This window comes from Meleagris gallopavo, chromosome 1 (genome assembly GCF_000146605.3).
Source record: "Meleagris gallopavo isolate NT-WF06-2002-E0010 breed Aviagen turkey brand Nicholas breeding stock chromosome 1, Turkey_5.1, whole genome shotgun sequence".
NCBI lineage: Eukaryota > Metazoa > Chordata > Aves > Galliformes > Phasianidae > Meleagris > Meleagris gallopavo.
The window spans coordinates 103,618,191-103,640,897 of record NC_015011.2 but is presented as its reverse complement, the minus strand read 5'-3'; the positions used below and the strand labels follow the sequence as shown (position 1 = coordinate 103,640,897).

The window sequence follows — 22,707 nt, the reverse complement described above, 5'->3', positions numbered from 1 at the left end:
TTTTTTGTTTCATGGATATGTTTCCTTCACTTTTCTAGGAAAACCTGTTTTTGTGCTCTCTGGCTTTCCTTCTCTCACTCGCTTCACCCCAGCAGTCCCTGCGCTGTGCCTGGCTGGCTTACTCACCTGGTGAGGGCATGGGAGGCCAGTGAGGGTGCAGCTGATGGCTCAGCCACATACAGGAGTGATCCCACGTGCCACCCCAGCCTCAATCACCCAGCGGTGACCCAGAACAGGCCCAGCCCTCTTGCTGTGTCCAAGGCTTTGCTCTGCCCATTTTCTCCCTATGCTCCTGGTGATGGAGCCTGCCCTGTTTTCTTGTACCATGTAACAAGGAGCAAGACGCCGGTAGCACATGAAACACGTGCTCCCAGCATGCTTGCAGATCCAAGCACCAAGAGCCTGACTACTGGCTATGTTGTTGCAGCAGCCTGATCCCTCTGTGCTGTTTCAGCTGCACTCATGCCACAGCCCATTTCTGTGGAAGATCTGGGTGCTCCCACTGGGATGGCTGCAAGCCCTCATCTCAGGCATCACCAGTTCCTCTGTCCTGGGAGCAGATCACTCAGTTCTTGCATTTCCCAACACAGTCTCTTGCCAAGTGAAGGATGACAGACACTGCCTGGGATGAGGGCTGGCTCCTGGCCCTGACACAGCTGCAGGTCGCAGGCTGGTTCCCTGCCACATCCATCTGTAATCTCGTCCTCTGGCTGGGCAATGGGAGGCTTACAGGGGTGGTAGCTGGGGAGCGCCACCATCACAAGAGCTTGGCTCAAATGCCCAGGTATGTGCTTACAAGCTGAAAGGGGCTTTCAAAACAATGTTTGAAGAGAAGGCAATCTGCTAGCACTCCATTTGTATCTGGGTGAACACGAGCTGGCTAATCTTGGTTTGCACTCATTTGAAAAGTCCCTTTTGTGTGGTTCTTTTTCAAGTCAATACAAGTGTTCACTTTTATAATGTATGGTAGAATAGTACAGTTTTCTTGTTGATACTTTCCCCATAAAGTCATTAATAGTGGGTCTGAATTTGCAAGTGGTTTTGCATGTGAAATTGCTCATGTACATGTAGGTCTCAAGGATCTCAAAGAGTCTGTTCCTTTGAGCAGCTATTCTTATGCTTTACTGCTGAATGAGGATCATCATTTGGACTTCGGAGATTTCAAATTAAATGCACTTCAGTAAGCTTATGCAATGAGAACTGAAATCATCATAAATGCCATACTTGTTCAGCTAGTTGTAAATCATCATTATACTAATAAAATAAAGCATCACTGCTGACAAAACATTGTCTCTTCTACATTTCAAAGGACATACCAATTTACAGCAACTTCTTTGAATACTGGAAACTTATAAATGAATAAAGCAGTTAATATGCAACTTTTTTTTTTCTATAAGAAGGATTTTGGCTTCAGTATTTTTCATTCATTACCTGAACTTGATCATCAAGAAATGAGGGAACCTAAGCTGGCCAAGTCATTCCTAAAAGCTCTGGTAATTGTACTTACTTTAAAATACAAAGGGAGTAAACCACAATGGTTTAGATTATAAAGCATGCCTAGTGATCTTGTCATACCTAACCAAAGACATTCAAAGCAATTCTTTTTCAGAAATCCAGGCTCCTTGAAAGTGCCTGGAATTGATCTCGAAGACCTGCAAGCTCTCAGAATCACCAATCTTGAACTGATTATGTTGCCCAGCACAGATAAACTTCTGAAGCAGACCTAGACATTTACAGTTAGAAATCAAGCTGACCTTCAGAGCAAAACCACAGTTTTTTAATGGATCTATTTCCCATGCCGTTTTTCAGTGCTTTTAAGTGAAGACGTGTATATGCAGAATGAAAAAGGTCAGATGGAGGCAATCTTCTATTGACTATACAGTGTACGCTTCCCCACAAAACTGTCTGCTTTACGAAGCATATCCAAGCACACTGTTCTTCGCATGCAAACAATCTCCATTTGTAGAGGTCATAATATACTGAACACATATAGGGAAAACTTATGAATATGTTTACTAAGGGTGTATTGTGTACTCAATCATGTGAGAAGAGCCCTGTGAACCCTCGGCATACGGGTGATTATTGGAGGAAAGTGGCCTGACGTAACACCTTGTTAAAAGACATGGCAGCGGAAGAGGCAAGGGCATGCCTGCACCTGATGCTCTGAGGGAGCCCCTGCCCCACGGATGAAATCCCACTGGAGCTGGAGGGCTCAGCCCCAAAGCCTGAAGGAGCTCCACACAGAGATCCAGCGTACTGAGTGGAGCAGAAGTCACCAAGGTGAAAAGAAGGTCTGGTGGATTCACATCTGCCTGGGTATACGGACCAACTTATGTGTTAGTCTTCTCATTTGTTACCTTCTTTATTTTCTAGATTGTAGGGGTGCTTGTGATCACTGCAGCATTTTGGGTTTGGAAAGGTTCAATACAGGTTCAATACATCTGAAGGAAAACAATCCACTCAGTTACAAAGTCAAAGCAATATTTCTGGCACATGGGCAGCAGCATCAGCTAAATAAGCTGGTTTCAGTGGGTGTTTGTTTTTAGGGTAAGGAGCGCTTATTTATTTTTTTTTGTTTGTTTTATTTACTATGGGAGGTAATTTGAGCTCTGGTATCAAAATATGTCATGTTCTGCCAAGAAGGGATTAAAGAGAAGAATGCCATGGAGCCATGGAAAGAAACTGGATTTGTCAGTAAAGAACTAAGAGATTTTATTTACCAGAGTTTTGCAATCAGTACTTTTAATCTTCATCACAATTGAGCTATTCAAAGGCCAAGAATTTCCTTCGAGGGCCAGTAAGGAATAACCCAAAAAACAAAAAGCATCTGCCTCAAATGCTAGAATGCTGTCAAGTACATGGCCACTTGCTGCCCTCCAAGGTTCAGGGCAGAGGGGCAGGCAGGAGTATTTGATTTAGATAGCTTCAGCACTTTGCTGCAACAGGTGGAATTTGGTGCTGAGGAAGAGAAGCGATGAGCTGGGATAAGATGTTCCCATGGAAAATCAGGAGAGCCTAGTGACACAGCTCATCAGTTGACATGAAATGTCACAGAGGTACAATACTGTGTGGCTCAGAGGAAGCTGCATGGAAGCTGCCATCCTGAAGGATGCTGAGCCTCTCCTCTGCCTCAGAAGTGAGCAGTCAAGAAGAGGACCTAAAGGCAGCAGCTCAGAAAGGTGCTTCCAGCACTGCTGTGCCCTAGGGGAGTGAAGGAAGTGAGAAATGAGCCCAAGGAATGTCATGTCTCTGACTGTCACAGTGACCACTGAAAGCCACTTACATGGGGTAACGTTAATGCACCTACAAGGTTCCTGCACCAAGTCAAAGAGTGTCTACACTTTTGCACTGGAGTGGGGAGTTTAGTGATTCAGAAATGGCAAAACGAAGTAGAACGGAGAGATCTGCTGTGAAAGTGAAGAGCTGAAATGGGGATACTTGTTCCTACCTGCAAGCTCTGTTTCTTTAGTGGTAACCATCAGCTAAACATTGCTATCATGTGGCAAGAGACAATGGACTGACTAATGAAAAACAGAACTATGGCTGGGCATGAGCTGCCAAGTTTTATCACTGCCCAGAATATTCATTGAGGCAGCTAAGGGCATTTCCAAAGGCATCTCTGTCATTGTAACTGATTTCTCTGGGGCCAACATATTTGGCTACTAACTAAAATCTTGCTAAGATACCTTTAATGTGTGACAAGTTTTCCAAAAATCTCTTTAGTTTTCGTGTTTCAAACAGCTTGCCAAAAGGTATCCAGACTGACTCTGTCAAACCTTAGGCAAAACCTTTGACAAAAAAAAAGACTTCTAAGTTCCTCTCCTTCTGCTTAAAAACCAAGGTTGTCATGTCTTCAGTAAAATTTGTGCTCTAGGATGCGCCGTGCTGAGGATATAAAAAAAAAGAAAGAAAAAACATAAGGAAAATTTGTGTAAGTGGAGATGTTGCTTGGGCACTGAGAACATATTTGCTGCCTTATCTACTGCTTTTATAACCTCAGGAAGTGCCAGGCAATTGGAATACAAAGATCAGTATCTTTGATATATATCGACACTTGGAAATCTTCTGGATTAAACATCATTACATAACTCTTTCCATTAGCATGTTAAGTTGATGAAAAAGGGTTTCAAACCCTTTTTTTTTTCCGTAGAGCTGCATGCAAAGAGGCAGGCAGGGCCCCTGAACAAGGCTGGTGCCCTATAGCTGTGCATGCTGCCTGGGGCTGAGGAGCTCACCTCCTTGCCTAGAGCTGCCTCAGCTCTAACAGGCTGAGGAGCCTCTGATATGTGGATGCCTCAAGGATGGCTTCCTGCCACAAGATCTGGGGAGGTCTTCTCCTCAGTGGGACAGGCACAAGATTTGCAGCCTTGGCTACCCACATGCAGTGCCTGGCAGTGCAGGCACTGGGGAGCTGGCTGAAGTCTGTCCTAGGAGTGCTGGAGACATGGTGATGAAGGTGGGAGCCAGGAAGGCACTGGGAATCTACAGGCAAAGACTGTGTCTCAGTTCTGAGAGGTGACTGAGCAGAGCACTGAGAACACACTTGAGTCTCCCATTGCTTGTCCCAGAGAATGAAATGTTCCTCGTTTGGTCTTGTTGAAGCCACAGGTGCAGGGAATTGATTGAATGGAACAAAATGTGAGCCCAGAAAGCATCTCTGGGGTCATGCAGTCCAGCCACGTCCTATATTGTGCAGTAACATCTAAAATATGTCTTAAATTACATCTTTTTGTCTCTAATCACCCCCTGGAAGGCTGCCAGGGCTGCACAAATTCCCGGGAACCATCTTCCAATTTCCTGCCTAAATTCATTGATGGCCAACTTAGAGAATAACCACTTGCTCCCAAGCCAGCGTGGTCTTTTAGCACAAAAAGGGCTCCTCCCTCCCTGGTGTAGAGCCCCTTTGCTGTGTTCACTGACTGCAACTATCTTTGCTCACAGCCTTTGATTTGATGCTCTCAATAAACTTGACTGCTGATCTCTTGAAAGTAAGCTCTGTGCTCCTCCTATCATTCTAACAGCTCATTTTGCACCCAGTGCTTAATTTTTCTTGAACACTGGGTGATCGTGGGTCAAACCTCAGATGACATTTTTCTAGAAATTTCTGTCTTGCTGTGAATGCATATCCCACCTATGGTACCTGAAAATAGCAAAATAGGGTCCTGCTTCCAACAGGTGAGGAGGTGATGGGGAGGTGATAGTGGAATGAAAGTTTCTAATACCAAACACAGGGAATTCCTTGAGACCGCTCTTGTTTCTGGGCAGCTTCTGGCAATTAACAATCCCTCTCCTATGTCACACAGAACCAGCCCCGCACGCAAGCAAAAGCTTAGCAAGTAACAAAATTCTATTCCTGTCAAAATTAATATTTGGAGAAGATCTCAGTGGTGTTAAGAGCTTTACAAATCAAATGAATGCCATACATCTTGATGCAAGGAGCCTATTTCCACAAAGGATAAAATGGCAAAGTGAAAAGCAATGTGAAGGGCTGGAGCCAAGAAACAATGAACATGATGAAGTCGAGGGCTATTTCTCTATGCTACATACCTCTTGCTTACATCTTTACCAGAAATATTTACAACCCATTTTCTTCCGTTCCATAGAATACATTCTATATACACTACAACCTCACAAACATTCTCCAAAATATAGATATAGAAGGTGTTAAGTTTCACAGCAAAATGAGAAGTCTTGTTTGGCCAGAAGTGCTACATAACTTAGATTTCTGCTTCTGCAAATGGCAAAGAGTCACACTAATGATGTTTCCTTCCAATTTATGCTTTCAAGCAAACTTCCATAAAAAACATGCTCCAGTTTGGTCAACATGAGTAACCCTGTACAAAAACAACAGCACCTCTGCCTTCAGAGCTACTGGATAGGCCTGGGCACCCTTCAGAAGGAGGTTTACACAGATTTGTTAGTAGGTGTTGTGAAAGAGGAATGATTTTTCCCCTGAGAAGAATTCTGTTAGACTGAATGAGAGGAGAATGGCTTTCAGTATGCTAATCTGGTTCATGCACTATTGTACTCATCCCTTCACATGGAAGCTGGTTTATGACACAGCAAATAAATAGTAGGGTGAGTATGCTACTAATGACACCGTACCCTTTAAAGAGAAAAGCTGCTGAGGTTATTCATGGCAATATTACAGCATTATCTGTCCAGACATAAAGATGAATCAACTAAATGTATTGGACTTTCAGTAAAAAGATATTTCTCCCTATAACATCTCCTCTTGACAGAGCCAGTTGGAAATCTTCCAACTAAACAGATCTGTTTTGCAAATATTCTGTGAAAACACCAAACTCATTCACCAAATTTCCTGCGACTTCCCAGTGGCCGTGGCACTCAAGCTATGGGTCCTCAGAATCAGGGCAGCTTCACCTCTCATTCACCCTGTGTCCTCCTGCTTTGTTCCCATGTTCCCTTGCTCATCTTCAATGAAGGGATGTGCCATGGCCACTCACAAAATTCAAGCAGCCTGGCTTATGGTACAGAAATGTTGCTCTGGAGCCAGGGAGGTGAGCTCTGGGCATCTATGAAAAAGCCCTGGAGCACTGCATCACTGGCCACGTTGCTGGCAAACAACATGAGGGCTGCCAATGGTCACCTGCCACAACCCTGCCGGTCAGGGAAGGTGCTGATTGGCAGGGTGCCAAGCTCTGGTGGAACTCACTTGAGATACCTGGGAGTGTATTTTGGGATGGAGAGATCAGGTGGTTAATCAAGTGGAAACACGATGATGATATGCTGAGGGAATGACAGGGAGAGGCAGACATGGCTCCAGAGGATGTGAAAATACAGGCATTTAGCATATTGCACAGGGGGAAGGGCTGGCGAGTCTGGGATCCTGGGAGGCCGTGTATCTGTCTTCGATGAGAGCTGCCTTGCGCACGCTTCTGGTTCTGCTAACCCGTGGCCTGCTGAGCTGATTCAAAGTGGAAATATTAGGAATTGGGGCAGGATGCAGTCATAGCAAGAACAAAGCTGCCTTAATTCCCCACGCTTAAACACCGCCCTTGACTTCACTACTGCATTTCCCTTGTTCATGAGAACCCTGATAAACTCGGGCTGTTTTTAGCAGAGCAAGATTACGATAGCAAAGACCTTGAAATGTCTCCTCAACAAAGCACAGTGCACCTGGAGGAAGACAAAAGGCTGGCCTGTAACAAAATAATCTCTCCATCGTTAAGTTTCTTGCTAATTCAAAAAGCTGATCTTGACACGATCTCTGTTACTTTGCCATCGGTGCTGGTTCTGCTGCTTTGGTTAAAGATCTGTCAGCAGTTTTATTACAGACTCTCGTTTCCAGGGATTTTAGTCTTGCTCATAAAAACACGGTCCCAGCTGAAACTTAACATATAAGGTTACAAAACTTAAAAAAAAAGTGAGCGAGAAAGCTCAGATATTTTTAGGGCTATAAAAGCATAAACAGAAACAGAAGCATACAGCTTAAGGTGATTACAGTGATTGTTTTCCCCAGACAGGAAAAATAGCTTTATTCTATCTATTTTTCCAACTCACAGGTAATTAATAAATCACTGGTTGGAAGCTTTCATTGGAATAATGTGAAAATGAAAACGGTTGAAGTAATTTAATTGCAGACATTTTAGGATGATATTCCTAACCTCCTAATTTGCTTAGACTATTTATTAGTTCTGTGTTATTGCCTCAGAAAAATACCTTCCAAGGTTGATGACTTACAGATATAAAACATTTCTATGGGCCCTTAAAAAAATCATACTACAAAGGAACCATATGAATTCATATTTTTAAAATTCCTGCATTATGGATCTACCTACTCCAGTTAACATTAACCATGGTAAAATTACTAATTATATATTGACCGTCTGGTTCAAACTAGGTATTAGAAGAAATTCAGCCATAATACGTATAAAGATTTACATTTATTGCATGTGTAAATTCCAATGCTCTGCAAGGGTTTTGCCTAAACTTTCATAAAGGTGTTTAAATAACGTTTGGACATTGTGTTGAGGGATATGGTTTAGTGAGAACTACTGGTGATAGGTAGATGGTTGGACTGGATGATCTTGTAGCTCTTTTCCAATCTTGGAATTTCTGTGATTCTATGATTCTGTGAAATAGCAACGCAACCCAGCTCACATAGCTCTATTTTCTCTTCCTCTGTGCAAAGGAAGGAGTGAGTTAAGGATGAAGTGTTAGCTGCTGTCTGAGCTCTAACTGCATTTCCTTACACTGTGAGCTGGGTCAAAGCCTTTGACACGATACGCTCAGTACTTGCACAAAGTAATCTTTCAACTTAAAACATATGTGATGTAGTGGAAGCCTTCTCTCCCCTTTTGTTCCCCTTTTGTTCCCCTTTTGTCTGTGAATTGGTTATGGTTAGAAGTTTTAAATGAACAGGTGTACTCGCTTGCTCCTTGTGATATGAAAGAAGCATAAAACTCGATTATAGCAATTCATGGTCTCTTAACTTGCTTGGACTTGTATCCATGACACAGGCAGCTTTATGCTCAGATTCAAGACTGGGTAAAATAGGAAGTTAAAATTAACCTCAATCCTTTTATAGACAAAAACCTCAACAAATAAACAGTGGTTTAGTGGCATGGCAACCTGCCCCTTTAAATCCAAGAACTATTCTGAGATGTCTATTTTGAGTTAGCTTTGTTTTTTTGAAAAAGATAATTGGGCCTGGATGAAGAGAAGAGTAGCCTATGATTCATAAAGGTGTGAGTTAAAGCACAATGTGATGCTGCTACATTGCTACTAGCAATGTATGGGTTTTTTTGCCTTCTGCCCACATAAAAAAAGCACCCTGTGCTCTCAAGGGTCAGAAACATATCATTTTGGGGATCTCTTTTTGAAACATAAAAAAATACAAATGGAAATACCCCAGCTCTCTAGATATCCCCCAGCAGAGCAACCTGACAGCCAGCCCTGCTTTGAGCACTGACAAACATACCAGTGGTGATGCACCTTATCACCACCCAGCCCTTTTGCTCTTCTACGACAGAGGGACAAAGATGAGCCTCGCCAGCCAAAAGGTGCCCACAGCAGGAGCCAGCATCACAGAGGACTCAGACTTCAGTTTACCTCACCAGCAAATACTGCAGCTTCAACAAGTTGCTCAAGGAGGTCCTAGCATAACTTGCAATTGTGGACACAGAGACTAGGGGGAACTCAGAGGAAGCTTTGGAGGAAGGCACCAATGAGAAACACTACCAGCTCAACTACTGCTGCCTTCAGAGCTACATCTGCAGGTGTTTAAAACCATGTTCATGGAGAGCAAAGTAGAACAACATACTAAATGTATTTCTGGAGAGAGCAGCTGAGTCCCCAGAAAGGCGAGAAGCCATCCCAATGAGGGACCTCCATGCAGAACAAGGGAAGGGGGATAAGTGTGGCTGAATCTGATACTCTGCTAAGCATATAGAGTTCCCAAGAAGCCAAGGAATGCACGTCTGTGACTGATACCTCCACAAACAGAGCTGCAGGATGCTGAGCAGCCACAGCAGCACACGCATTAGCTTTTGCAGGAGCTGAGCTGTGCGCAGAAGCCCACAGCATGGCCTGCTCTACAGCTCAGAATGGCAAATGAGGTGAGAGTTGTGGGTTGACAAGTTGCAGGATTAGATCCAGGGAGGGAAGGTGCTTTGTGGTCCTTCTGTGTTTTTTTTTTTTTTCCCTGCCTTTTACAACACAATGTATACTTCTCAAAAATACCCACTTCTGCTCCCTGTAAAGTCAACAGCAGGCTTGCAATAGATGTCAGTGGGCCTAAGACCTCCCTAGAGGCAGCAAGCATTATATTCTATAAGCAATAACCTTTTCTGTATGCACAAAAGTAAACCTTGACTTTAAAAATAAATACCAAAAAAAGAACCCGTTGAAGAAATCTCTCTCCCCAGAGCATCAGCAGAGAACCTCAACTATGACCATTTCATTCTGGGGAGAAGACCAGAGGAAAACTACCCTGAGAACAACTCTCACTGTAACATGTACCATTCTGCATCCTTCCTCTGGGGGCATCTCACTATGAATCTGCACCTCGATATGCATTTTGCAAATTATGCTATCAGTTGAGTGTAGTGATCTGATTCTTTGCTTACTAGTTGCAACAGATTTTGGTGGCAGATTCGATCTTAGCAGTGACAGACTCAGATCTAGCAGAGGCAGATGAGGTTTCCTACTGGATTGCTTGGTTTCACTGGCGTATGTGTGAACCTCCATTTCAGAGGAAATTGGACTCCAGAGTCATTATTTTATAAGTTTTCTATCAAATACAACCCAATGGATAACCACCAGCCCCAGAAATAAGTTCAAACCAGCCCTCTCACATTCAGATCTTGGCTCTAAGGTCCTTTGCCTAAAGCTCTCTTTGCAACTGCCTCTCACGAAAGGCCAAATCAAGGCCTTGACAGCACTTCTGTCTCATTCAAACACTATTTTTTAGCTACCATTAATTGATAGCTACCCATCAAGTAATACACCTATAAATATTAAAAAAGCCTGCCATAATGTACCTTTGCAAGAAAATAAAGACTTGCAAGGCTTCCGCACGTCTCAGGACAGCCAAAAAAGACAGATGGGAGCATCTGAGCCCAGGAGCTCTCAGCAGGGCTGGGCAGGTGCTGGGCGAGCAGGGGAGGATTTTGGGTACTTACCCTGAATCTGACTCTGAGGCTGAGGGTTAAAAGCAGTGGTGTGGTTCAAGGAGGCTCGTGGGTTGGGTGTGGGGGCTGGGTGGTGTGGGCTGACCCTCATGGCCGTACGACGCAACTGCTCCAGTTCACTCAGACGCTCTGAAAAGGACAAGCTCCCGGGCTTTGTCTGCTCATCTAGTTTCTGACGATGTCCTATTGTGGGAGGGGGGGAAAAAGATCAGAAAATCTCACTGATACATGAGGTCTGTTGACTTTTCTTTTAATTTTAGTTTTTAAACCCCTCATCCACTGGTGAAGTATCTAACCAGCTATCTGAAGTTATACTGAGAACATCTCTCTGCAAGGACAGGAGAAACAAATATGGCATTGAAACCATATCATGGGGCAGCCCAAGACATGGTGTACTCTGAAGAACCAGGCCCACTGAAAACAGCAGTGCCTACTTACTATAGCTCACTCTGGGAGAGGAGGCTTTTATAGAAGAAGTAACGTCTGACAGGGTGAATAACAGGAGGAAACTTGTGGCGGTCCCTGTACTAACCCCGCATCAGAGTAACTCATCTGAAATTCAACCCCAGACTGTCATAAAGTACTGTGCTCAGTACTGTGGAGCTGTAAAATAACAAACCCAAACAAATCTCATTTTTGGACCCTTTTGCAATTGCTTTCCAGACAGAAATAGGCAAGAAACACCAGAAGCTGGCAGAAGTGCAGCTGCAAGGTCATGAATTCTCCCTTAGTAGCATTAGGAGTTTCCAAGACATGAGGTCCAACCAGACATCTAACTATAAGAAAGCAGACCCTAACATGGCGGCATAGGATAAAGCACAGCGACATTAACTTCGGCCAGGTGGGAGCAACAGGGCCTACGGCCTGGCCGAGGCAGGCCTTGGAATGCTGTCCCCATGGCACTCTGGGGCTGCCAGGGGACAGGAAAGAAGTTGGAAAGGCCTTGCTCCAGCATGGCACTGGGGTACATCCAGGTTTGTCCAGAAGGGCAGAGACCTGTCCCGCCACAGGCAGGATTGGTATCAAGATAAACTTTAGCTAGGAGCAATGAGTGGTATGCAGGGTGATGCATTTCTAGCTGCTGCCCATCAATGTTCTGCTCTGGGACCCTCAGTGTAATGCTGCCACAAAACATAATGTTGCTCAGCAGCAATGTGCACAGCACACATAAAGGATACTTCACTTACTGCAGCACTTGCTTTCTGGTAGGCACGATGAAAACACAAATTTTCTATCCTCGTTTGCACCCTCTTAGGAGTTAACCTATTGCCTTTTTCTTCTTACAGTTCACAGGAAACAACCTCCTAGCAGAAAGACCAAAATAGGACTGTCTCTGAAACACAGATTGTCCTATCAAAGATACTCTTTGTAATGGAGGGCAAGATACTGACTGCAGCAGCACTATGAGAAACCCCAACCCCATCTATATTCAGTCAATGGAATAGGATCTCCAACTCCAAAGAGGGCACCTTCCGCTTTGTACCTTCACATGGATGTCATCAACCCTCTTTTTCCCCAAGTCTCAAATCTGCACTTTGCATTTGTCTCAAGAAATCAAGAAATCAGCTGCCTTGTGAATCTTTGCTTATTCCTTCCCTTTCCTTTCAACATGAAAGCACATTGTTGTCCTGATGTGAATGTGTCTCACATGTTTAGCATAGAGGTCAATGAATGGACATCTTTAGTTCTACTTGCTCCATTGAAGAAGGTGGTGTTGTCCACAGTTTCTGCCAGATAACCATAGTTTGCTGCCTGTCTGCTCCTGATTTTCATTGTCTTGCAATAAAAAGTTGCCTTTGGCAGCTTCTGTGCATCTCCACCTCCTTTGCCTCTCCACCTCCTGTGCTCCTTTGGCGAGTCTTCCCCGAGCTCAAGGCATCAGCAGTGAAATGGACTGATACAAAACTCCTCCAAATAATCCACACATTCCCATAATATTTAATATCTAAACATTTATAAACACCCAGCTTCCAATTTCGCATATCGGTGAATAAGCAACAAAAAGCTCTGTATGTCCCTTACTCTACAGAGCACTCTTTCATGCCACCCTAACAGCGTAATCAAGACACAAGACTATTTTATGCACTAAGGGGAAAATGTACATTCAAAAGCAATTCCCAGTAGCTGCATTTCTAAAATTAAATTTTATAACTTGCATTATGGTTCCAAATCTCAGTGGCTCAGCGTTTCTTCCTGTTGCCAGGCCCTTTGGCACAGCATGAACTGTCTCAGATTCCACACTGTGCTATAAATTATCCCAAGAGGGGAAAAAAAAATAAAATATAAAAAGACATATTATATAGTTGAGGTTTCACTGTTAAAGAGACCCATTAGGGCTTCCAAAAAGAAAAAAGGAGGTGGTGCAGGGGGGGAGAAAGATGAAAAAGACTTTTATCTGACATTCTGGTGGGCCAAGAGCAAGTGCTTCAGTTGTCAGCAGCACGGACCTGGATGCTGCTCCTGACACAGGACTCGAACACGAACACATGGAGTCATACAAGATGTGTAAAATATCTCATGCATTTGGATTAGTTTAAGCTTCAGCAGCCTGACCTGAGGTCTTACAGAGCCAAGATTAAGACCCTTCCAAATTCATATCCCCAGTGTAATTTACTCCTCGTTTTGAATTCAATTCAGCCATTTTCTGCTGTTAAGTCAGCAGCTTGACCTCCTCATATCCTGCTTTCTTCTCTCCTGGCCAGTCTGCTGCAGCTCTCACCACGGCCCCAAGCTATCCCAAAGCCCAGCAGCCTCATGCACAGGCAAGCAGGTCCTACAGGCTACGTTTAGGCAACCAGGCAGCAATCAGCCTTCCCCTCTGATGCACTGCATTTGTGTCTGAATTAAATTAACCAAAAGTGCAGCATCCTCCTGGGATTACCACAGGGCACCCCACTTCTGAACATACTTCTGCAAGTCTCTTCGTTGCCCATCCACTAACTAAAGCCCCAGATTTTAACTATCTGGGGTACTGACAGAGGGTGTCTCAGTTTGCAGCTTCCTGACATGCATGAAAACCCCACTCGTGTTCATTGGAGCTGGTCAAAGAACCAGCACCTGTAGGCTCTTCCTTGGGGCTGCTCACCTATTTATTTTGGTCTATATGTGGCAGGTTTGTGGTGGGAACTACCTACAGATAATATCAGGGAATTGTCATCTCAGATGTACCTCCAAAACTGACTTTTATTTTTTCCCCAGTCAGAAATGCTATCCAACCTTTTCTCCTCTGCCAGTTGCTACAGGTAGCAGCACAGAACCTGCTTTTGTGGTAGGAAAGTGAAGAACTGTGTCAGAAAAATGTAACAAATATAAATAGTTTTCCCAAGCCACTATAAATGCACAGGCAGTGCCTTGCTAGGGTGACTTGTGTTTCTGTGTTTATTAGCTTTACTTTGAAGTTACCCTCTAAATAACTTGCTTAAAGAGCAGTCAAGTTGTCCTTAGTTCACCTTTGTAAAGCACAGGTCTATTATTATCCCCATTTTACAAGTGGAAAACTGAATCACGGGGAAACAAGGTGGCTTGCCTATGGTCAGACAGCAAACCTGTGGTGTATGCCTGCCTCTCTGAGCTCAGCACTGTGCCCAGATCACTAGTCTTCACAGAGCCATAGAATCATAGAATCATTAAGATTGGAAAAGACCTTTAAGATCACCCAGTCCAACCACTAGCCCACCCCCACCACACCCACTGCCCACGTCCCTCAGTGCCACATCCACACGGCTCCTGAACACCTCCAGGGACGGTGACTGCACCACCTCCCTGGGCAGCCTGTGCCACTGCCTCAGTGCGCGTGCTGAGAAGAAATTCTTAATACCCAACCTAAACCTCCTCTGGTGCAACCTGAGGCCATTCCCTCTCATCCTATCACTGTTACCTGGGAGAAGAGGACAACTCCCAGCTCACCAGAACTTCCTCTCAGGTGGTTGTAGAGATTGATGATATCTCCCCAGAGCCTCCTCTTCTTCAGACTGAACAACACCAATTTCCTCAGCTGCTGTGCACCCCAGTGACAGCACTCCCAACATCAGGCAGGGTGAAGGGGAGAGCTGGTGACATTTTTGCCTCTCTCTCCCTCAGGGAAGCAGAGTTTGAACCTTTGCTTACAATAAACAGGATATCCAGCTTTTTTGGCTAAATTAAAGCATTGGGAAAGCATTGGGTGTTTCTTGACTTTTTTCTTCCTCCTTATCCCTTTCAAATACTGCCTCAGTGAGGTCATGCAGATTTTTTCTGTACACAGAATATTAAACAAGGAGTGTAAAGAAAACATTAGTTTTTCTGATACTTCTACAGCAACAAAACATTGAAGTGTTTTCCCTCTTTATATGAAGGAAACTCGGTTTTATAGACTTCAAGAGGCAGCGGAGTGCTCAGCTTGGACAGCAGCCACCAGCTCGGAGTGCTGGATGTGGAAGCAACCAGAATGATGTGTCTCCGCAGCCCTCATCCCACACACATCCAGGGGAGGTGTGAGGCCCTCCATGCTCCTCCTCTGCCCACTGCAGCTACCAAAATCCCAGTGGGTGTCCAGTAGGAGACAGCCGCAATGAATTTGAGCAGAGCCCTTTGTCCCCAGAGGGAGCAAAACACCTCTCTTCTCTCTGCATCTCTTTTACCCAGGATGGAAGAGGGGGCTTTTCACTCCCTGTGCAATCCAATAAATGGAAATACATAAGAAAACAGTGTCTGTCCAGGCTCTGCCAAAGCAGGGAGATCCAATCAGATCGATGCTTTGGTTTAATGACATCTCATCACTTTGGAACTGCACTGGAAGTTGATCTAAGCATCTTCACTTTACAGGACTGTTTGTGTGAACAGCTTTGGTTTGGTTCCAGCTCTAGCTGGGTAGAAAATAAGCCATGTTTCATTGTGCCAAGCTAATAAATTGGGAAACATTGTATTTTACCATGGAGTTAGAATATATCCAATTATTCTGTATGCAGTGAAGAATGAGAAGAAATTATATTCTTTCGCATTATTCTAGGATGAGAGCACATGCTTTTTGGTGCAAAAAATACATAGTCTTGTAAACAAAAATGAGTTATAGTATTTCTACACTATCACGAAGCTGGGTAATACAAAAGCTTGAAGATCAGCTGTTCTGCTTGCAAAATAATTTTTTTTTTTTTGCTAAAAATGGAGATAGTGCCTAAGCAAATAATATTTTGCTGTGTGTAAAGTGTCCTATAAAATAATTTACATTTTTTTTTCTCTAAATTTGTATCTATGCAGAAACAGCAACCAATGTAACACCATTTACTGTGGGTTAAATCAGACCTGATCTTGTACAGAGGTATGCTCTGTATATGGCAGCCTATGGGGTTCTAGAAGATGACAGTTGAAGATGAGACCAGACTGAAGAGTGGTCTCCTCCACAGCCTCCACCACTTGGAAAGGACTTAGATCACATTTGGGCATTGCAGAGATCGCTGCAGGAGCGCACTGAAGCACACCAACATCTTGAACAGTGTTAAAAATACTGTGTAAAATGCTACTAGTAGAGGAACTAGACAAGCTATAGGATGTTTTCCTTCTCCTCTGTTAAAAACAGTGCTGCAGCAAGGAGAAATAAGGGTGATGGTAGACAGAGCATTGAGTAGACTCATCAGCAATTATATTTTTTGGCTGTTTTTCTTAAGCACCGTGTAAGGAAAGCCTTATTTCCAGACAGTAGGAACACGACGGCAGACAGGATATTATGCTAAACATTCTTGTGCTGTGTCTGTAATTATGAGCAGAAGCAGTGTTGGTCATCAGACCCAATGTGACCTTAGGCACGAGGTACTGGGAAACGTGATCAGGAGACAGGGCATTATGCACCATTCCTGGCACAATGAACAGCCTGACATCCAGATGTCCTTCAAAAGCCAAATGTCAAATAATGCCAGCACCATGTAATGCCAAACACAGTCAGACTGACAACGGGAAATCTTTCCAGCTGTGTTTCTTCTATCAGCTCCCTGGCAAACCTTGGTCTTTCCGTGCCTTTATGGAAAATCTGTTTGTTGTTCTGACTAACTGCAGACATGCTAGACATTTCAGGTGTCATCCTTTGCTCTGCATTTAATTTTTCCACTCAATAATCCAATTTGGCTGTGTGTTAAACAAGTGTCTGGTGATGCCAAGAGGGCAAACAAGGATTCATGTGGCACATTCACTGCTCTCCAGCAGCTCCACCAGTGCAGACTTTTGCCCGTGGGAAATGTGAGGCAGCTGATGGCCTCTCCACTGGGGTTCTTCACCCCACACTCACCACAGAGCTGTAACACACAGTAGTAATTTGCAGCTCCTGCTGAGCAGCTGGGGCACTTGTTTCCTATGTTTTTTTAGTAGGAGTTAAATATTCCCAGCAATACTGTTTTTCATACTACTACTTCTTAAAATCAGTACATTAAAAAAACCCAAAAACCTCATAATGCTATAGATATGCTATGGATAGAGCAAGCCACAAATGTCCAACAAGAGGGAGTCCTGCCCCCAGCTGAGAGTCAGAATCAAGTCCATCTTGCCTGATCTGTAATAGAAAATGAACTTCACTTTCCTGTTTTCCAGATGAGAGCCCTAATTACAAGCTATGAGACATTCTCTCTCCATTTCTATCCATATTTAATTCTCCTGTTGCTTTGGGAGAATCTACATTTTGAGATGAATGCTGGTGGGCTGAAGTGTACACCCTTCCTGAAAAAAGGCAAAACCTGGGGATTTTGGTCATCCTCCTTCCAGCCAAGCATGCTGAGTGCACAACTACAGGCCCCTGATCCTGACGAACACTTGAAAAGTCTCACGTTCACCCTGAGTTACAACAGCCAGAAAAAGCAATCTTGGAAATTGCTCCAAGACAGGAAAGATGCTTCCTCCCCTCCAGCTCTGCTGGTACAGCCTGTGCTGTACTAACAAACAGCAATGCACAAACACACTTCTGCTTAAATCTTAACACACATTAAAAAACAAAAACAAAAACAAAAACACACCAAAACACCACACCTATTTTGCTTGATATGGGTCCACCAAAACTTCTAATGAACATGACATATAGTTGTCCTCTATTTTTGTTGTCAAAGGGCAATTATTCTGTGGGTTCTTCTCTGGAAGAACCTCAGTGAAGTAAAAGTAAGGGAACTGAGAGTTGAGAGTTTTGAGGGAAGAAACTATTCATGAAGTTAAATTAGTCTGCAAATTATACCCTTTACCTTCTTTTCCCTTTCCCCCATGTTGATATATATACTCCAAGAATCCTGACTCCTTGACAAAGCTTTAATGACTCTTAACTTAAACAGCACATTGCCAAAATCCTCTTTTGTTTCTTTATAGTTTGCATCTTCCCACATGTACAAACTGCCGTAAGAATACCCTCTAGACATAGGCTGAGACATAATAGTTGAAGATAGGGATGAGAGAGGAGGTGCAGAATTAGGAACAACCAGCCAACCAACAAGTATGCCAGCAACCAAGAAAAACACTGCCACAAAAACAGACCTCTGTCCAAGGAATAAGCTGCAGAAACACAAGTCTCAGACTGCAAAGACTAAGCCACCATCTGAGAAACCCTTTGAAGATGGTTGCAACTCCGCTGAATGAAGGTGATCAGGCTCCTAATTAAATGCACAGACTTAGTTGGGATGAAGCTGAAACCCTGTCCTCTGAGCCAAGGTTGTGCTAAGTGGGGATGCACTGGCTTTCACTGCATGCCTTTGAGAGGCCAAACACATGGAACAGTGAGTTGCGCTAACACAGTAGTACTGAAGGACAGGAACTCGTTTCATCAGCCTACTGAAATGTATGTGGACCATAGAAGATTTCCCCAATTCAGCCTCATACAGGGATAAATGAAGGACCTAGAACTTGAAAGTCAATTCCCATGGCTCACTGTTCACGTAAACCAGGGGAATTTGGCAACACAAAAGTAAATTTACCCTTGTAAGGTATTGACTGGGCAGATGTTGAAGACTTGTGACAAACTTTGTTCCTGTCAAAAAAAAAAAAGCAAAAACTTTTTATGTAGCCAGGTTATGTGCTTCTCTTGAACTAAAGACCTTTACTTTCCATAAGGCCAGTGGGTGGTATCTTCACAGAGTAGCTGCAAATACCTGCTTTTGCAAAGAAATGAGGTTGAATCTTTTTATCTGTAGGTTACGAAGTAGTCCCTCCTCTGTACTAATGTGCCACTGTGCCTACACAAGACTGCAGTTCACTGAAAGCTCATAAATTTCATGTGGTTCTGCCGTGTCTTTATTTTAGGTTCTTGAACCATTTTTTGCTTTCCTCATTTTCTTTGCAGCTGCAGAGAGATATAGTAAGCTACTGTATAGCATTTTGAAAGCAGGGCCTCTGAGAAGTTTCCAAACTGCACACAAGCAGGTTATTCTTTGGCTTGTTTTCTTTGGCTTGGTGTTAGCAGTGCAGAATGAGTCAAACAGTATTAACTTTCAAGAGGGAAGTGGTGTGGTCAACCAAAACTGTTTGCGGCTAGATTGCGAAGATAGGTAGAGCAGGTAATGAAGAACAGCCCATAACGCGGGGTGCAGGTAGGAGAGGCAGAGAGACTCAGACAAACAGAATCCTTAATAATTAAATCAACATGGTCACTGAAAGTTTTGTGTGGCTTTACGTGCTGGGGTTATGACACAGCCTGACTCTTCCTGACTGGTCAGCCCGGAGAAGGCAGCCTGGTGTACTTAGTGCTTAATAGGCTCCAACAACATCACTCTGCCAGGAAAGAACAAAGGGCTAAAGCCATTTAAAAAAAAAAAAAAGAGAGAGAGAGAAATGCTTGAACTCTACTACTAGACTTTACTACTGTGGCCAGTTAAATTCTTTCTCATGTCTCCTCCCATTTTCACAGTCTGTTCTTTATCTGCTCCACAATTAAAGAAGGCATGGGCCATGTTTTCGTTCTTCTTGCTCCTTAGGGTATGTTGCAGTCATTAACAAGCACAGTGTGCTGTAGTACAACAGACAACTCTCTCTCCTACAGTGTAGAAGATGAGTGGACACAGACTCACCTAAGCATTGCTCTCCCTCATGCTTTGGACTCACCCATGCAGCATCGAGATATGGACAGTCTGAACAAGATTCAGTGAGTGAGGGCCTCAGAGGGGACCAGCAGACAGTCACATCCCCATCGGCCAACCTACTTACCAGCACACTGCATGTCAGTGCTTTTCTCACATACACGCTCACACAAATGCATGTGAAATCTATGCAGACCTTTCTTGTGTTTCTACAGAAAAATACAGAAAAAATATTTCCCTCAAAAAAGACTTGTCTATCCATCTCAGCAGCGATAAATTCTCTGTAGTTAAGTGCACTTGACAGACGAATGTCAGAACTACTGGCTGGTTTGGAAGCATTTCTGTAAGTTGGAATGGGCTGCCCAGGGAAGCTGTAGTGCCCCATCCCTGAAGGCACTTACGGCCAGGTTGCTGGGCAGCCTGAGCTGCTGTGGGGCAGCCCTGCCCGTGGCAGGGGTTGGGTCAGCGTGGGCTTTGAGCTCCCTTCCAACCCAGACCGTTCTGTGATCCTATGAATAAACATTCATCTAATTCTTTTGCCACACTTACAGAGGATTTTCCCACTAACTTTAGTACAACTACACCAAGGGTAGATATACTTGAAAATTCCATCGTGCAAATATAGGCAAACAAAAACACCACTGTCTTTGTTGATGTTCTACAATTAGGCAATAAAATAATGAGTGTTCAGTGTAAAAATTAAATTGGCAAAGATGGAAAAAAGTGAAAGAAATGAAAAAGGAAAGTACAAACCCTTCTCAATTTTGAATCACACTAATTCAAGAGAGAAAGAAAAAGATCTGTGTAAGATTAAGTGACTCTAACAAGGGGCAGAAATAATTTATAGAGTACCAGGCTGCTCCTAGCCTACATCACAACAACTCTTACTTCCTCTTTTCCTACTTTATGTGAGGAAAGAACCTATACTGTCAACACTTTTGTCTATCTTTAAAAAATGCAGTTTATAGCCTAGAAAAGCAAATATGTATGAGCTCCCACACTCAGAGAAAAGCAGTCTTTATAGCAATGCTTAACACAAGACTTTGTCTTGCAAGTGTTGTGGCAATTTCATTAAATTAAAATAACCAACTCCCCACCCCCCGTCACCCAACATCAACTCTCCCCACTGTCTCAGCAGTGAGACTGATAAATGCTGTGGAAAATAATCTCAATCCTCCTTTTCCAGGTGGAAAGGAAGCATCTGCACCATGAAATCTCAAGGATGCTGGTATATAAAATAAAAAGGAAATAATGAGCAGGACAAAAATGATGTCCCTACAACTAGGGCACGTTTGGCACCACTAACAGATAGTCACATTGCTTGAATTTGGGCTAGAAATCTTTTGTTAGTTCACACAGCTGCTGTAGGCTTGTACTGCCATTGCACAAGCTGACTATGATGTCCCCAGAGCATGCTTGTAATTTAAACATCCGTCCACCCACTCATCAGGCAGTGTCAATGAGACAATGGGATACAAGGATGCAAATATGCACAGAGAATCAGCACTGCTCAGCCATCGGCTCTTCTTGCAGCCCATCCCTTTCTTTTGTCTATACAAGATTTATTTAGATTGGAAACTCTCCGGGGTAAGTGTCTAAGCCAAGATTTTTAAACAGTGATTTGAAAGTTTGGGTTCCTATCCTCAGAGGGCGGTACGCCATGGAGTCTGTGCCATGCAGCTAGTGTTAGCAAAGGGAAGGAGTCCCAGCCACACTCACATTTCAGTACAGGGATTTTGCTATATCGAAAGGAACTTAAAAATGCCACATTTCCCTCTACACATTTTCTGCCAAGAAGCTTTTAAGCACTGCACATCTCCAGGTGAGTGGAAGAATCTGAAAAACCACAGTCAAATTTCATATGGTGGGTCTATTCCAATGACGTGATGGCTCCCATTCTCTCACAGTGCTAAACAACTCTTCGGTACACATTAGTCTCAATTTTCAGCAGATGGAGGCACTTGCAGCAGCAAACAAGCAAGAAATGAAGGCATTTCATGCTATTTCAGGTCACTGGGATAACAAAGGTTTGGAGAACTGCGTGGCTTTTCCTTGCAGGAAGAGGCTGAAGGTGAAGATGCTCCTTCCGAGCAGATCCACCCCAGGGGCTTCTCTGCAAACTTCACAAGCGAGTCAGGACCACTCCAGATCAAGGTCTGAGGGTGCCCTGGGCTGTGGTAGACCACAGCTGTGCATCCCCACGGCTAGCTCTGCCAGGAGGCAAAAGTCAGCAACTGTCCCTCGAAAGGCATTTCTTCAGCCAGCAGCCTTTAAAGCTCCTTCTCCAACCCTGCTTAGCAATATTATTCCCTGCCTGCTTCACAGTATCCTGCCCTTTGATACAAGGATGCCAAAAAAGTATTTGGGAAAACCACATATCCAATATGGGATAATCACATTTAATGCACAGCTTAACCTTGGACAGTTCAGGGCTGCTGGGATGAAATCTGTGCAGCCCTTTCATTTTTGTCTTCAGGCACCTGGTCCATTAGTGAATTTTTCAGAGCTATGTAGGTTAAAACAATTCAATGAGAAAAACAGAAAGAAGCAGTCAAAAGAAGAAAAAACCTAATTTTTGAGCAGACATACACAGTAGGTCAAATGGCCTAAGGGAAATATTTAATTTTAGAGTCATACTATTTCTACCAAGTTTCCTAACCAAAAGTATTTTCATCAGGAGCACTACTCTTGATCTGGTTACTGCTAATGATTTTCCCCATGGACTTAGCTCATAAAAACATAAATTGCTTTATGAATCATAGAATCATATAAGTTGGAGAAGAAAATGATGGGTTAGGTCATCTTGCCCTTCTCTCTGATGGTGCAGTATTATTTCTTTTTAAATTAAAAAAAAAAGGAAGAAAATAAGCATTTCTGAAAAGCTGGAGAATGAAAATACTAAGCTTAAAAGAGATTTTCAGAATACAGAATGAAGACAGCAGAGGAAAAGCCAGATTCTTAAGTACCTTGGCTCTCTCTACAAACCCTGAAAATTTGATGAGAAGAATCATCTGGATAGTCAGAAATTCAGTGGCAAA

General features: G+C 43.5%; 1 long non-coding RNA gene across 1 annotated transcript; it reads right to left on the bottom strand.

Moving 5' to 3' along the window:
* On the bottom strand, positions 1-14,290 carry LOC109370212. Its single transcript, XR_002120140.1, has 2 exons — positions 10,647-14,290; positions 1-3,885 (listed from the first exon to the last, which is right to left on the bottom strand). It is a non-coding gene; the product is annotated as an uncharacterized LOC109370212 (long non-coding RNA).
* Positions 14,291-22,707: the final 8,417 nt, after the last annotated feature.